The sequence below is a fragment of the Lonchura striata genome, chromosome 1A (genome assembly GCF_050655825.1).
Source record: "Lonchura striata isolate lonStrDom1 chromosome 1A, ASM5065582v1, whole genome shotgun sequence".
In the NCBI taxonomy this organism is placed as follows: domain Eukaryota; kingdom Metazoa; phylum Chordata; class Aves; order Passeriformes; family Estrildidae; genus Lonchura; species Lonchura striata.
In genome coordinates, this window is record NC_140741.1 from 23,734,534 (window position 1) to 23,748,084 (window position 13,551).

The following is a 13,551-nucleotide window of genomic DNA, read 5'->3' on the forward strand; positions in this document are numbered from 1 at the left end:
AATCTCAAAAGTTTACTGACCAACTGACAAATGTGCAGCATCATGGACTGGAACATCTAAAATAGACATACATTCATTTATGCAGGCCTGTGCCATCAAACTAAAGAGCTAGGGCCATGCCCTTGTCTTCAATTTGCAGATACTTGTCTTTTGTTTTCCCAAAGATCCATGAATCTAGAAACTGTGTGACAGGATGTTGTATTCTGTCCTGGCCAAATCCCACTTAGGGAGCTGATTTTCTGCTCATGAAAAGTCCTCTGTGGTGAGCAGCCTTTGTTAATAAAATCACATGTCATTTCATGGAGAAATGAGTGCATCTGCTCTTTCAAAACTTACAATCTGTGGATATTTCTGTTAGGAGAAGGATCATAAAAGAAACCCTATATGCCAGCTGCCAGGTGTGCATGTGACAGCATCCTTGGAGAATATTTAGGCACTCAAATGATAGTTCAAGGGGAGAACTGAGAACAGAACACAAGGAGGCATTGAATGACAGTTATTATTAAGGAATATACTTTGGTTTTGTCAAAACATCTTGAATTAGCATTTGTGAAAAATGAACATTTAAATGTTGGGGCTGTAATACCATTTTCCTTGCAGTGGTTACTGTTTCTCCAGCCAGACTGAGGGGCCAGTGGAAATAATCCAGCAGAGTTGATTTGGGCTTTATAATCTCAGAATCTCTGATCTGAAATTCTTTGACAGTCCAGAAATACTATGATTGAATTAGTCAATGTTGAAAAATTCTGGAGTAGGAAAGCATAAGACTGAAACTACAGTTTGTGACCAGCTGAAAAATACTAAAAATACCTTATATTGCAAATTTTCGTCTCATACAAACTATTTTACCTCAAAGACAGCTTCTCTTTTGAATTACGCTAATGAGACAGTGCGTTTATTTTGCTTTCTACTTAATGTAGGAGCTTTATTGTAAGGGCCCAGCTTCTCAGTTTCTGGGTAGTCCAGACAGAAATACTGCCTGTCTTTTACGTGCTGTACACATCCTAGTGTAGTTCAGATGATGTGACAACTCTAAGCCTCTGTGCTGCTCAAGGGTTAAATCTTGTCACTAAGAGTTGCAGAAGACCTGGTAAAAGCCAATGTGATCTCAGTTGGAACTTCATTCACTAGAAATTAAATCCTTTCCTAGCAAAGAGTCCACACAAGGCTGAAGCTGAAGAAACTCCTAAAGGTGAAATTTGTCTCTGATGAACACAAAGTACTAATTTACTTGTTTTCATTCTGCATGTCTGGCAGAGCAAATTCTGCTGTATGGGACTATGGTTGAAATAGCATCACTATTCCCTGTCACCCACACAAGTCTAGCAATTCTCAATAATCATGCTTCCCAAGCAGTCAGTGAGTCACTGCTGATCTGTTTTCTGCAAAGTAGACCTCTGTTTGGTTCCCATGGTGATCAGAAGTGACAATTATTACGGGCTGCTACTACAGTTTCTCAGTTGCGTGTGCCCACTAAAAGAAGCTCTTACTTGGTTATAGTCCCTGAGTATTTTGCAGTACATCATCATTGCTTCCTATTGATAGCAATTTAAATGCTTCAGGTGAATTGGCTTTGTGGAGAACAGGCTGAAGGAGGGGGATTTGAGGAGTATTTTTGTTTTGCAATGTATTTAGAACAAGACAAAGAAAATAACAACTCTGTAAACTTTCCATAGAGTAGCGGTGTTCCAGTATTGCAGGAAATTTTTTGAGGCTGGACTAAATGACTCAACCCTTGTTTTAAAAGACAATCAAGCACAGAACTTAGGTTTATCATCATAGGAGCTATTTCATTTTACCTGATCTGACAATTTTTGCTGTAACTCAGGGGTTTTCAAAGACGAAGTATTTCCCAGACAGCAGAAACCTGTCACCCCTGTTGTGGGACCTTCTGTGTACTGGTCACTATCTGGTCACTATTAAAATATTTATAGCTGAAGATAGGACTCAGCTCATGAACCAGATCATTCTGTGAAGCGCAGTGAAACTCTTATTAGAATAACTGCACTAAGAAGAGAATTAGAAAGATACCACAAGATGTAGCCTGGATAAAAGTGGGCTTTGTGTGCCAGAAAGGAGAAAACATAGGCAAAAGGAGAATGAGGATTATTACGCAGTGAAGACAGACGTAGAAAGAGGTTAGGATCAGAAAATGGCGTAAAAAGAGGAAATACCTTAATGAAGTATCCACTGCATTTCTCTGTGATTAGAATCTCTAGAGAACAGAGCAAGAAGTAGACAGCTGCCAAATTTTTTTAAGACTGAAGAGAAATGGGAGTTGGCTTCTCAGGTCATTCCAACCCTCAGATGTCTGAGACTGCAAACCTTTAAGGAAATAACTTGTCTCATTTTTATTTGCTTAAAGTCCAGTGTAATGAGCCCATGCACCTTAAAGGTCCTTTTGGGTGTTACCAGGATAAATAAATATCCTGCAGTCTCTTTCAAAATTTCTTTTGGTGTTCCCTTAGTTTATGTCTCTCTATGCAGACTGAGAAAATACCCAAGATATAAAAACAATTAACAGGATTAGTATAAGAATAAATTACAGAACATGCCAAAAGGAAGCCAGAGTTTAATCTGGAAAACAGTAGAGAGATAGAACCTAAGCTTTGGTTTGGTTATGCCATGTATTTTAAATTTCTGAATTAACTAATGAATCACTGTGCAAGTGTTTAGTTTGGTTCACAGCACCTTATTGGTAGTCTAGAATTACCTGTCCACTCACAGAATTTTGTTTCTGGTCTTTGATTCCTATGTTACAGGAGATGGCAGTAATGTGAAATACTAAATTCCACACTTCACCTTGGTTGCCCACGTTTTGTGATTTCTGAGTCTCAGTGTTGTCTGCAGGATGGCTTCATCTCCATAAAAGCTGAGGTTGTGATTCAGAATGACAGCTAATTAGAAGCAAGACAGATTTGATAGCAGTTTTGTGGGGGATACCAGACTGCTGGAAAGTGGAAAATTTCATTGCAGTTAGGGAGGTATTCAAACTTTGGAGAGTCGACACTGCATCACTATCAAACTTGACTAGGCAGTATGCAAATGTAAAACCAGACACATACATAAACAAAATCAGGGAGGTAACACACACCTTCAAGCTTATATAAAATATCATATTTATGGTTATATATTACTGGAGTCTGACTGTAACCTTGAGCTGTGAATATTTACCTTACCTACAGGTAGGTTTGCATTCCCCAAAGGATATTGCTGTGAGGAAGCCTTGGAAGAACTCCCACCACCTGGTTTGTTTGTAGGAGCCTCACATGCTTATGGGAAATCAACCACTAGACTTTCTCTAAACTTAAAAGATTTAATCAGATCATAATGTATAAATAATATCAACTTGATCAAGCTCCAAGTATCTGGTTATTAAAACAATGTACTTCATATTTGAAGTCCCACATGAAATCAGCTGCCTGCTTCTTTTTTCTCTTCCAAATTGTGAGTTACCTTAATAAATAAATAAATAAATTCTTTTGGCTTTACAAGGAACTGCTTCAGATCATCAGACAGAAACAAACCATTTTTGGCAGGGCATTAATTTGTAATAAGGAAACTGTGCCAGCCAGGAGAGATGGAAGGCTTATAAATTCCAAATTATTTTAATAGGATGAATAATAGTTGGAGAATTTACACAGCACTGTTAAAGACCCTTTGTTTAAGACATCATTCATTGCTTGTGTAAGCATTGCTTCTTAAGAAACCCAAGATTTCCAGTGAAAAGAACCCTGAAAATCACTACTTGAAAAATAAGTTTTGATTTATGCTAATATTTTCTCAAGAGCAGCATTATATTTTTCTCCTTGAATTTCAAGAGGAAGCCAAATTGCCATTGGAGCCAGTGAGTAAACAGTCTACCTCTCCTTGCCTGCAAACAATCACAAATAATTCTCATGCAGAGGTACAAGAAAAAAGATAACTGGTAGTAGGAACATAAGTGTTCATACACTTGAAATTAATCTAAATCTCTAACAAAATGGTGTAGATTAGACTAGATTTCATGCTTTCTCCTTTAAAGTATTATCATTAAAACATGATACTTTTTTTTCTTGTTGCTTGAAATAATCCCTAGCAAAAATATTTCTTCCATGTTTGTTGCAAGAATATGTAATTCTTTATAATTTGCAGTACTTCTTGCACTATTTCTCATTTTTATCTAGAGTTCAACTTCTGACATAAAAAACCTCCACCACAGACTATGTTTTCCTAAAGGGCTAGACTCACACCTCTGCTCAGCTGAGCATTCCAAGTAGGTGCTGCTGGAGTTTTTATCCCGAACACTTCACTACTCAGCTGTCTTTCTCCACTTCAGTTGAAACAGGGAAAATGTTCCTGATCATTCTCCAGGAGGAATATTTACTGCATGTATGACTGTGTTATCTTGAGATCTGTACTGGCACAGTTTGAGGAGTCTTCATTATCCATGAGGATGTTGAAAACTCATTTTGGTTCCTGCATGACACCTACGTGAGATGGTTTAACCCCAACCAGCAACTAAGGCCCACACAGCCACTCTCTCACTCCTCCCTGGTGGGAGGGGAGAGAAAACTGAAAAGTGAGCTAACTCATGGGTTGAGAAAAAGCAAAAGCTTCACACACAACCAAAGCAAATAAGGAATTCATTCACCACTTCCCATGGGCATGCAGGTGTTCAGCAATCCCCAGTAATGCAGGGCTCTGGCATGCCAAACACTGACTTGGGAAGACAAACACTCTGAAAAGTCCTCCCCTTTGTTCTTCTCCCAGCTTTATATGCTGAGCTTTGTATGCAGGTATGGAATGTCCTTTGGGTCAGTGAGGGTCAGCTGTCCTGGCTGTGTTCCTACTCAGCTTCTTGTGAGCTCTCAGTTCACTTGCTGCTGTGATGGTGAGAGGCAGAGATGGCCTTGATTCTGTGTAAGCCCTGCTCATCAATAATGTAAATATCCCTGAACACTCTTTCCAGCAAAAATCCACAAAAACACAGCCACATTTGAGCTACTCCGAAGAAAATAAACTCTTAACCCAGCCAAAAGCAGCAAGCTCCTTCAAATTTTGTGTTACAAAGTTGGAAGGCACAAAATGGTGGGAAACTGTCTCCATCACATTTCAGTTTGTGCAGTGATGTGCAGAACAAGAGTTAGCATCACTGGTAAATTAGTTGATAGATGACTTTAGAGTAGCTGCTCTTTGGAGTAGCTTGAAATGATGACAAAAGGAGCAAAATAAGGAATCAGTATCACAAATACCCATATTAAACATTGCAAATGCTAGCAGTATCTGGTGTTCTGTCCTGTGAAAATTTCACCTGCATGCCCTATAGATAGTAAGGGAAAATACTCCCTGTAGAGTTTTTACCCTAAAAATTAATTCCTCAGAGTGGCTGATCATTTGACCCATAGGTTTTTTTTTGCCTAGGTCATGGGGTCTGGCTGATGAACACAGAGTGTAGCTCTTCATAATCTGGAACCCCCACTCTGCAGCCTGTTGGTTTTGTCACTCGGCTCTACAGTGCCCCTCCATGCTGTCTGCCCATGTGAATAGTCACAGTGGCCTGGAGAAAGGGCTGCTTGGCTGCTGAGGCAGAAGGACACATCCATGGCATGCTCCCTCTGTTGATCCCACTGCCTTTTTGTTGCTGTCGGCGAGGTGTGGCAGCTTCACACCCACCGAGGGAGGAAGCACATGCTGCTGATTGTCCCCAGGCCACTGCTGTCCCCATCTGGGACAGCAGGCCAGCACAAACGCTGCTGTGCTGGAGAGGCTGGGCTGGTCTTTGGCTGGCCAAAGTCTTAAGCAGTGCTGGGGTTTGTTTTTCTGCACCCCTTGCTCTCTTAGCAGCAGAATCCAAGAAACTGCTCTGAGTTTCCTTTTATGTGCCTCCTGGACAAGCCTCATGTTCAGAGCTGTGCTGGTGACAATCAAATTAATCATCATCCCATCATCAGTTGCACAGTGCCAGGCTCTCCCAGCAGTCTCAGAGTCTCATCCCAGGCTCTAGGCTGAATAAATCCTTGACCAAAGTAGGTCAGCAAACCATACCTGGCCTCGAGAAATAGCTTTGATCAGGGACAGCAATCTTCTCACTGTTGCTCATAATAATTTTCTTCAATAGCAATACTTTTCTTTCAAATGGGAAAGAGCTTTACAGACCTGGATGGCAATGACAAATCCTTGAAACTTGGATCCTCTGCTGGTACCTTACAGAAAAAGCGTTCTGATGAGAGAGAATCCCAAAGCAGGGGATTTACGATTAAAAAAACCAAACTAAAACTGTGTAAGGAATTCTTTGTAATGAACCTTGATACACCTCTGGCATTTCTGTAATATTCAATTGCTCATTTCTTAAATGCAGACAATATCTGAAGTTTTGTTTTCATAATACCTATACATGTAATTTTAGCAGCTAAAAACTTTCCTTTTTCCAAAACACTTATTTCAAATTTTGAAAAAAGTTTCTCTATGTCTTCTGTGTCTACTATCCTGATTCCCAAATGTATCCAAATTCCCAGATTCCCCAAATTAATTAACCAATCACTTCAAAGCTTGTGGTAATTTATTTTTCACTTTATTGTTTCATTTTAATAGCTAGACTCAAGTGCTGGTTTTAAAATGAGGGGTTATAGCATTTTACAAAATATTTAGCAATGAGAATGCTAAAGGTGCTACTTTTCACTTTGGCACTGCCTGTGACAAAGTTATAGTTTGTGGACATAACTTAAAAATCAAATTATTTTAAATTACTGTGCCATTAAAGGAGCTTTTAGGTTAAGTCCCGAAGAGGATATAAAAATGATGCATCTGGGCTACTTCAGATTGTCCTCTAAGCCATAAAAATACGTCTCTGATGTTTTTTTCTATAGAGAAATTCTTGCTGTTGTCCAGTGATCCATTAGAGCTCTGGTCTAGCCTCTCTACAGATGTTACTATTATTCTGCAATGAAAAAAGGCAACCAGACATTTCTGGGCACTCTGTAAAGTCTAGAAAGCAAGATAGCTTAAAATAAATGTTTGTATCCTGCTGTGTTCTTATGACTCCCAATGCACTTTGGGCACTACTAAACTATAAATAAGATATAAATAAGAACAAAAGATTCACTCTCTCACGCTCAAAAAAATTCAAGAATACCAAAATTAAGCTTCCTGATATATTTGTATTATGACACATTTTCTGAAAATGTGAACAATATTATTTTTATGCTACAATAGATTAACCTAATTAGATATCAATGTAAAAGTATATTTTCTCTTGAAATTTTGCAGATGCTTGTTTATACATTTTATAATTGTTTTATTCTTGCTTTGGGCCATTTGTTGGCTGGGATTATGCTTTCCTTGCCTGTGTCCAAGTTTGATAATAAAAATGCAATTGTTTATGTCCTTTCTTATTTTTGAACTACTGAAATGTGGTTCTACATCATCCAAAGATGGAAAATTAATGAGGGCAACATCCCCCAATGACTGTCTGTTGCTGCCTAAATTGCAGAATGAAAATGTCAAGTCTTCAGATTGCTGTAACCCAAATTATTTTGCTTTGCCATTACTGTAATTTACTGGGAACTCCAAAGCTTCCATCGTGCTGCTGAATGGGTTAAAATAAACTTCAAGAGAAAAAGAAGGGTGGTACCCTTTCTGCTTCATGAAAACTAGTATAGTGTAGAGAGATTTTAAAAGAGAGCCCAGCACCTGCCTTTGGGTTGACAGTCACTCTTTGGGAGTGTGATGTGAAAGTCTAAAGTTTCCCTAACCACACATATGACGAGCCTGTGAAAACAGTTAATCACTCATTTATTCTCTCCATGTCCTGTTGCTGCTAATATTTCTTAAAAGCAGCTACCTGTAGAAGAAAGCCCAAAGTGCACAACTCCAATTTTCCAGCAGGTTCTGTGTTGGTTGCCTGGTTGGTTTTGCTTTTTATTGTTTATCTGATTTTAGAGCTAAAAATAGACATGAGGGGCTGGGAATCAGAAACTCCAGCCTTCCTTATGCCACAGGCTTGTTAGTCTTGGCTGAATCACTTAGGTGAAATCCTTCAAAAACTGTTTTTAAACTTGAATGCTCAAGCAAAGGACTTTTGTTTGAGCAATGTCTCGAAAGTCCTTCTCCAGGGAAAGCTGAGCAGAGTTAGTACCAGTGATGCTGTCTGTCAGGCTCTTGGGACCACCATCGAGGCTGGGAGTCCACACATGGCCAGCCATGGGAGAGGAAAGCTGATGTCCTGAGAAACAATCGGATGGGTGAAGGGATGGGTGTTCACATCTTTCAAATGGGGCTTAATGCCCCTCCTGACTTAGGGCAGGTTTGCTGCACAGCTCTGACAGCTTGGCTCCTGGGACAGACAAGGTCTGCACAAGCCTGAGTTTCTGAACTTTGGGGTAAAATAGTAGATTTGCAGGGGGATACGTGGTAGGTGGTTCTGAAAGGCTGTACCTTCCCTGTACCTCAGCCAGCGGAGAGAGGAAGAGGGGAACACATGGCAAGGAGTTTAGGATAAAAGGAGGCTGTGCCCTCCAAAAACTTGAGAGAGCAAACAAACCCCGTGGGTGTGTTCTCCTGTGGAGTCACTCCCTTTATTTGAATGAAGTTGTAGGATTCCCTGGTCTCCATTTTGGACGTAAACCTCTGGAATTTGTGGATTTTCCCAGTGCTTGCAAAGGGCTGGGTCTCCCTCTCTGCCCTCTCCCTCCTTTCTGCTGCCCCCAAGAAGTTTCTCTGGAAAAACACAGTCCCAGCGTGTTTTACATCATCTGGAGAACGAGAGTTCAGCATCTCTTATGTGTGTGCTAAAGATGAAGGAGGGGGCTTTGGAAGTGAGCAGAAAAGCAAGAGAGTGTTGTGAGTTGCTTATTGTTGAAATGCTGGTCCCCACACTTCTTCAGTGGAAATTACTCTTTTCTAGATGGAAAAGCAACCAGTAGCTTGACTTCATTACAAATGCCAAAAAACATTACTCATGTTAGCAAAACAGTTTTTTGTTCTGTTTTTTTTTTTTTTTTTTTTTTCTCTTTAAAACCTCAGAACCTGTTAATGTTTCCAGGAACAATTTGGACATGAGAATTTTTTAAAAAAATTTTTGAAGTAGAAAAGCAAATAATCCCTGATTTCATTCTCTGTTAAAATGAAGCAGTATTTGTATTTGTGAATTCTCAATCATGTTTGCAGCTGGACACAGAGCAGCAGACCCAAGCTCTGCACATGCAGGGGTGCTGAGGTGGTGGGTAAATGCTTTTTTGGCTTAGGGGGATGCCTGTGTCTGTGCTTCTTTTCATTTGAAATCATTAATTCTAACAATGCCCACTCTCAGAGCTGAACAGCTGCCAGTGCACCTGTACAGAAAGTCCTGGAAGCAAGCTTGCATGTTTTTTGTATGGATTTTAGCAAAAATCCAAACATTACAAGGACTCCAAGTGAGTTTTTCATCCACTGAAGAAGATCTGACTGAGTAATCAGGTGGGTTTTGTCTCACTTGAAACTGTCATTTCCACCCATATTAGCTGCTCTTCCCAGTGATTCATGTGCCTTAGCATAAATCTCTTCTGACTCCAGGCACAAATGTTAAATTGGTCACTTCTCTTCCTTTGACATCGACCATTAGCAGAAAAATCTTGGACTCTTTCCCTGCAGGGGACACACTTCAGGTTCATAGAGTAGGGGATTTAAGGAACGACATCTTGACTGAGAATAGAGTGGCAGATTGAGTTTCCGGCCAGGGAAAGGGAACCAGACAGAGGGAAGTGGGGGCTTGGTGCTTGCAGAGCCCCTCAGTGCAGACAGGTTCCCTGTGCAGCAACACAGAGGTGAGGGTAAGAGCAGGAGTCACAAGATTCTTTCCATGACAACATGGAAATCATCTCCTGGATTTGGCTGGTTTGGTATCTCATCCAGGGAATGGCTGAGGAAAATGTGAAACACTGAAATCTCGGGGGTATCTCCTTACTTCAGCAATTAGGGGTGAATTGAAGAGTTTTTCTGTGATATGTAGAAATCACGAAAGGCTTGAGGTGCCTGAAAGTGCAACTAGATGTAATTCAGTGACCAGACCCAACTGTACCTGTGAGGCTGATCCCCTTGAAAGCACTCCTGAGTCTCAGGGATGATGATCAGCACAATGAGACAGACTTGGGATCTCCTGTCTTGCTTCAGGACACTCCTGGAGTACTAAAACATTGAAACCCAAATAGGTAGTGGGGGCTGTTGGAGGAGCTGGGCTCAGTGGAGCAGAAATCCAGCCAGAAGGAGGTCAGAGACTTGGCCCCACTCGTGCTGGGAGCCAAGAGGAGACAAAGGCTCCAAGGAAGAGTGGACAAAGCCCACAAGGCAGGCGAGGAAGGTTGCAGCGTTTTTCTCCTCTGTGTGTGTATCTGTAAGAGAGCCAAACCAGCAGCACCCTGGAGCCTGTGAAAGGGTGACTATTTCCACATGCTGAACTCTGGCTTTGCTCTCCTCCTGCAGGCTGGAAGGGGCCTGTCCGTGCCCGTGTCTTTGCAGGAACGCTGTGCGCGGTGCGCTCGGCCCCGAGCGCTCTTTCCGCGGCGGGGACACCGCGGGCTCCCCGCAGCCCGGGCCGCCGCTCCCGCCCCGCAGGGCGGCGCTGCCCGGCCCCGGCTCCCCGGGTGGAGCGGCGCTGCCCGGCCCCGGCTCCCCGGGTGGAGCGGCGGCGCTGCCCGGCCCCGGCTCCCCGGCGGGGATCGGCGGCGCTGCCCGGCCCCGGCTCCCCGGCGGGGATCATCGGCGCTGCCCGGCCCCGGCTCCCCGGCATGGAGCGGCGCTGCCCGGCCCCGGCTCCCCGGGTGGATCGGCGCTGCCCGGCCCCGGCTCCCCGGCGGGGATCGGCGCTGCCCGGCCCCGGCTCCCCGGCGGGGATCGGCGGCGCTGCCCGGCCCCGGCTCCCCGGGTGGAGCGGCGCTGCCCGGCCCCGGCTCCCCGGCGGGGATCGGCGGCGCTGCCCGGCCCCGGCTCCCCGGCGGGGATCGGCGGCGCTGCCCGGCCCCGGCTCCCCGGCGGGGATCGGCGGCGCTGCCCGGCCCCGGCTCCCCGGCGGGGATCGGCGGCGCTGCCCGGCCCCGGCTCCCCGGCGGGGATCGGCGCTGCCCGGCCCCGGCTCCCCGGCATGGAGCGGCGCTGCCCGGCCCCGGCTCCCCGGCGGGGATCGGCGCTGCCCGGCCCCGGCTCCCCGGGTGGATCGGCGCTGCCCGGCCCCGGCTCCCCGGCAGGGAGCAGCGCTGCTCCGCAGCCAGCGCGGCCAGCGCCGCCCGGCCGCCGGCAGCGGCTCCCGCGGGCCGCAGCGGGGCCGTGGCCGCGCCCGGCGAGCGGCGATTTCCCCGAGCGCCCGGCGGGACAAGGCCCGGCAAAATCACTGCATGGAGGGCATTGAATGGGAGGGAAAACAGCCTGGAATGAAAAGCTTTTGGTCTGTGGAGGTCAGAGCTTCTTCTATTCTAGCGTGCTCCTTAGCATGAGAAGAATTCGAGTTCTTCACTTCAGATGCTTTCCGTGAGAAGTTGTAAGACTTCTGGCGCTGCAAGCGGTGAGAGGTGCCCGGGTCAGTGCCATCAGAGGTGAAGGTCACCTACAAATGGAACCGAGCCCAGCTGGGGTCTGGGCCACAGAGACTGGCACCAGCTGCCATCTCCAGCTTGGTCTCTGCCAGCCTTTGGAAGCTTCTGAGACCGTGTGGTTTGTCAGGAATGACTCTGAGCTGGACCTGCTCGAAGCCAGCTGCTGATCCCACAGGCTGTGAGCTGGCAAAGTTCCTTTTCCCAAGGCCCCAGTGAGGTATGTTCAGTGTACACTCAATGTTTCCTCAGAGCCCACGATTCCCTCTCCTCCAGGGACTGAACTGCCTGGCAGAGTTGTGGTTTTGCTGTGGAGAGCAAAGCAAGAGCTGTGTGCTGGGGCAGGGCTGGTCCTTTGGAGCAGCCCCACAGCATCAGAGGGGCTCAGCCCCAAGGCTGTGTGCGTGTGTGTGGCTGCTGTCCTGGGACACGGCACAGCATGGCCAGTGGTGGGACAGACACCACTGCCCCAGGAACAGCTTCCACCAGGATCAACAGGAAATACCTGAGGGCACTGGGGCGGTCTCAGTGGCCCTGCCTGACTTCACCTGGGCACCCCACCCACACCTTGGGCTTGGGAGCTCATTTCAGGCCAGCCCAGGGCCCATGCCTGTTTCTCCGTGGGGTACTGGAGGGCAGGTCTCCAGCTCTGCTTCTGGCTGGACCCTGGCACTGTCTGCCCTTGCAGTACAGCAAAACCCCTTCTGCAGAAGCAGAAGTCCCAACAAAAGAGGCTTTTGCCCTGACCAAAAACCATTACCACTGCTGTATGCAAAGTTGTGATATATTCTTTTCAGAGGCCTTTCATCTTCAGAGGGACAGCAGAGAAGGAGGATTAAGAAAATCTTTCCCTCTCAGCTGACATAGGTATGATATAATTCTCAATGACTCTTAGTCTTAAAAGGCACTTTTTATTTTCACTGCAGTAAAAAAGTGTGAAAATCAAATGAATTTTTTTGCACAGCAGCCTTGAGGCAAATAAGGAAGACTGTGTGCATAGTGACTGAGCCTGTACCATGTAAACTGCTGCACTCTTTAAAATCTCATTGAGATAATAGCTCTAGTGTCATGACAGTGATAATTTCTCTGCTGACAGGCTGACACTCCAGCAGTAGCTCAGCTGTAACTCCTGGAATTAGGAATTCCTGCTGAGATCCAGTGGCCATACCCCAGGCTGTGTCCCTACATCTTCCTGCCATTTGGCTGATGTGCTACCCTCCTCCTGCCAGCGTTATGACTGTAAGAATGGAGCAGTTTTACTCTTGAAATAGCTGAGACCTGTTGCACAGCCCAGTAAAATTGCTGTAGCTATTTTTATGGATTTCAATAGGCTTGGCTCTACATGAAACTTGGAAGAAATCTTGAATAAACAAGCCAGGCTTGTATTCTGCAGGCTAATCGTAACTGCCTAAAGAACAAGATAAGATGGGAGATGGCAAATATGTAAAAAAATCAACAGCCATTATTTTTAAAAGCTTTATCTGAAATTATTCAAGCTATCTTCTGTATGTGTACAGTAAAACTCAATATAAGTGCCAAATTTAATCTCTGAGTCTCTTGCAACTGGATGGATCTGTTTCTCTGTCCACTAAATTAGAGTGCACATGAAACAGATGAGCAAACTCTCTAAAAGGCTGAACCTGGAGCAAAAATTTGTTCTTAAGGAGCCTGCTCCATAGTGCATGGAAGACAATGCACTAGTGTCATTGTGGTGTCACTGACTTCTGTGAACTTTGGCTTCAGCTCCAAGTTCTGTACTAAAGCTGGTAAAATTTTTTCTTTTATTTACTTGTGGTTTTGTTGTACTTTTTCTGTTGAAAGCAACAGTCAGATTTCTGAAGAAGACCACCTGAACAATTAGAAAAGGTGAACCTTTGCTGGGAATAAATTGCCACTAGAAGCAGTGCTTATGGCACCCAGGAAATGTGGATTAGTAGGGAGTAGTTAATGGGCCTAATTTGGTGCCACAAAGGGAACATCACAGGTCTTTGTGCTCTGACACAAGCTGAAT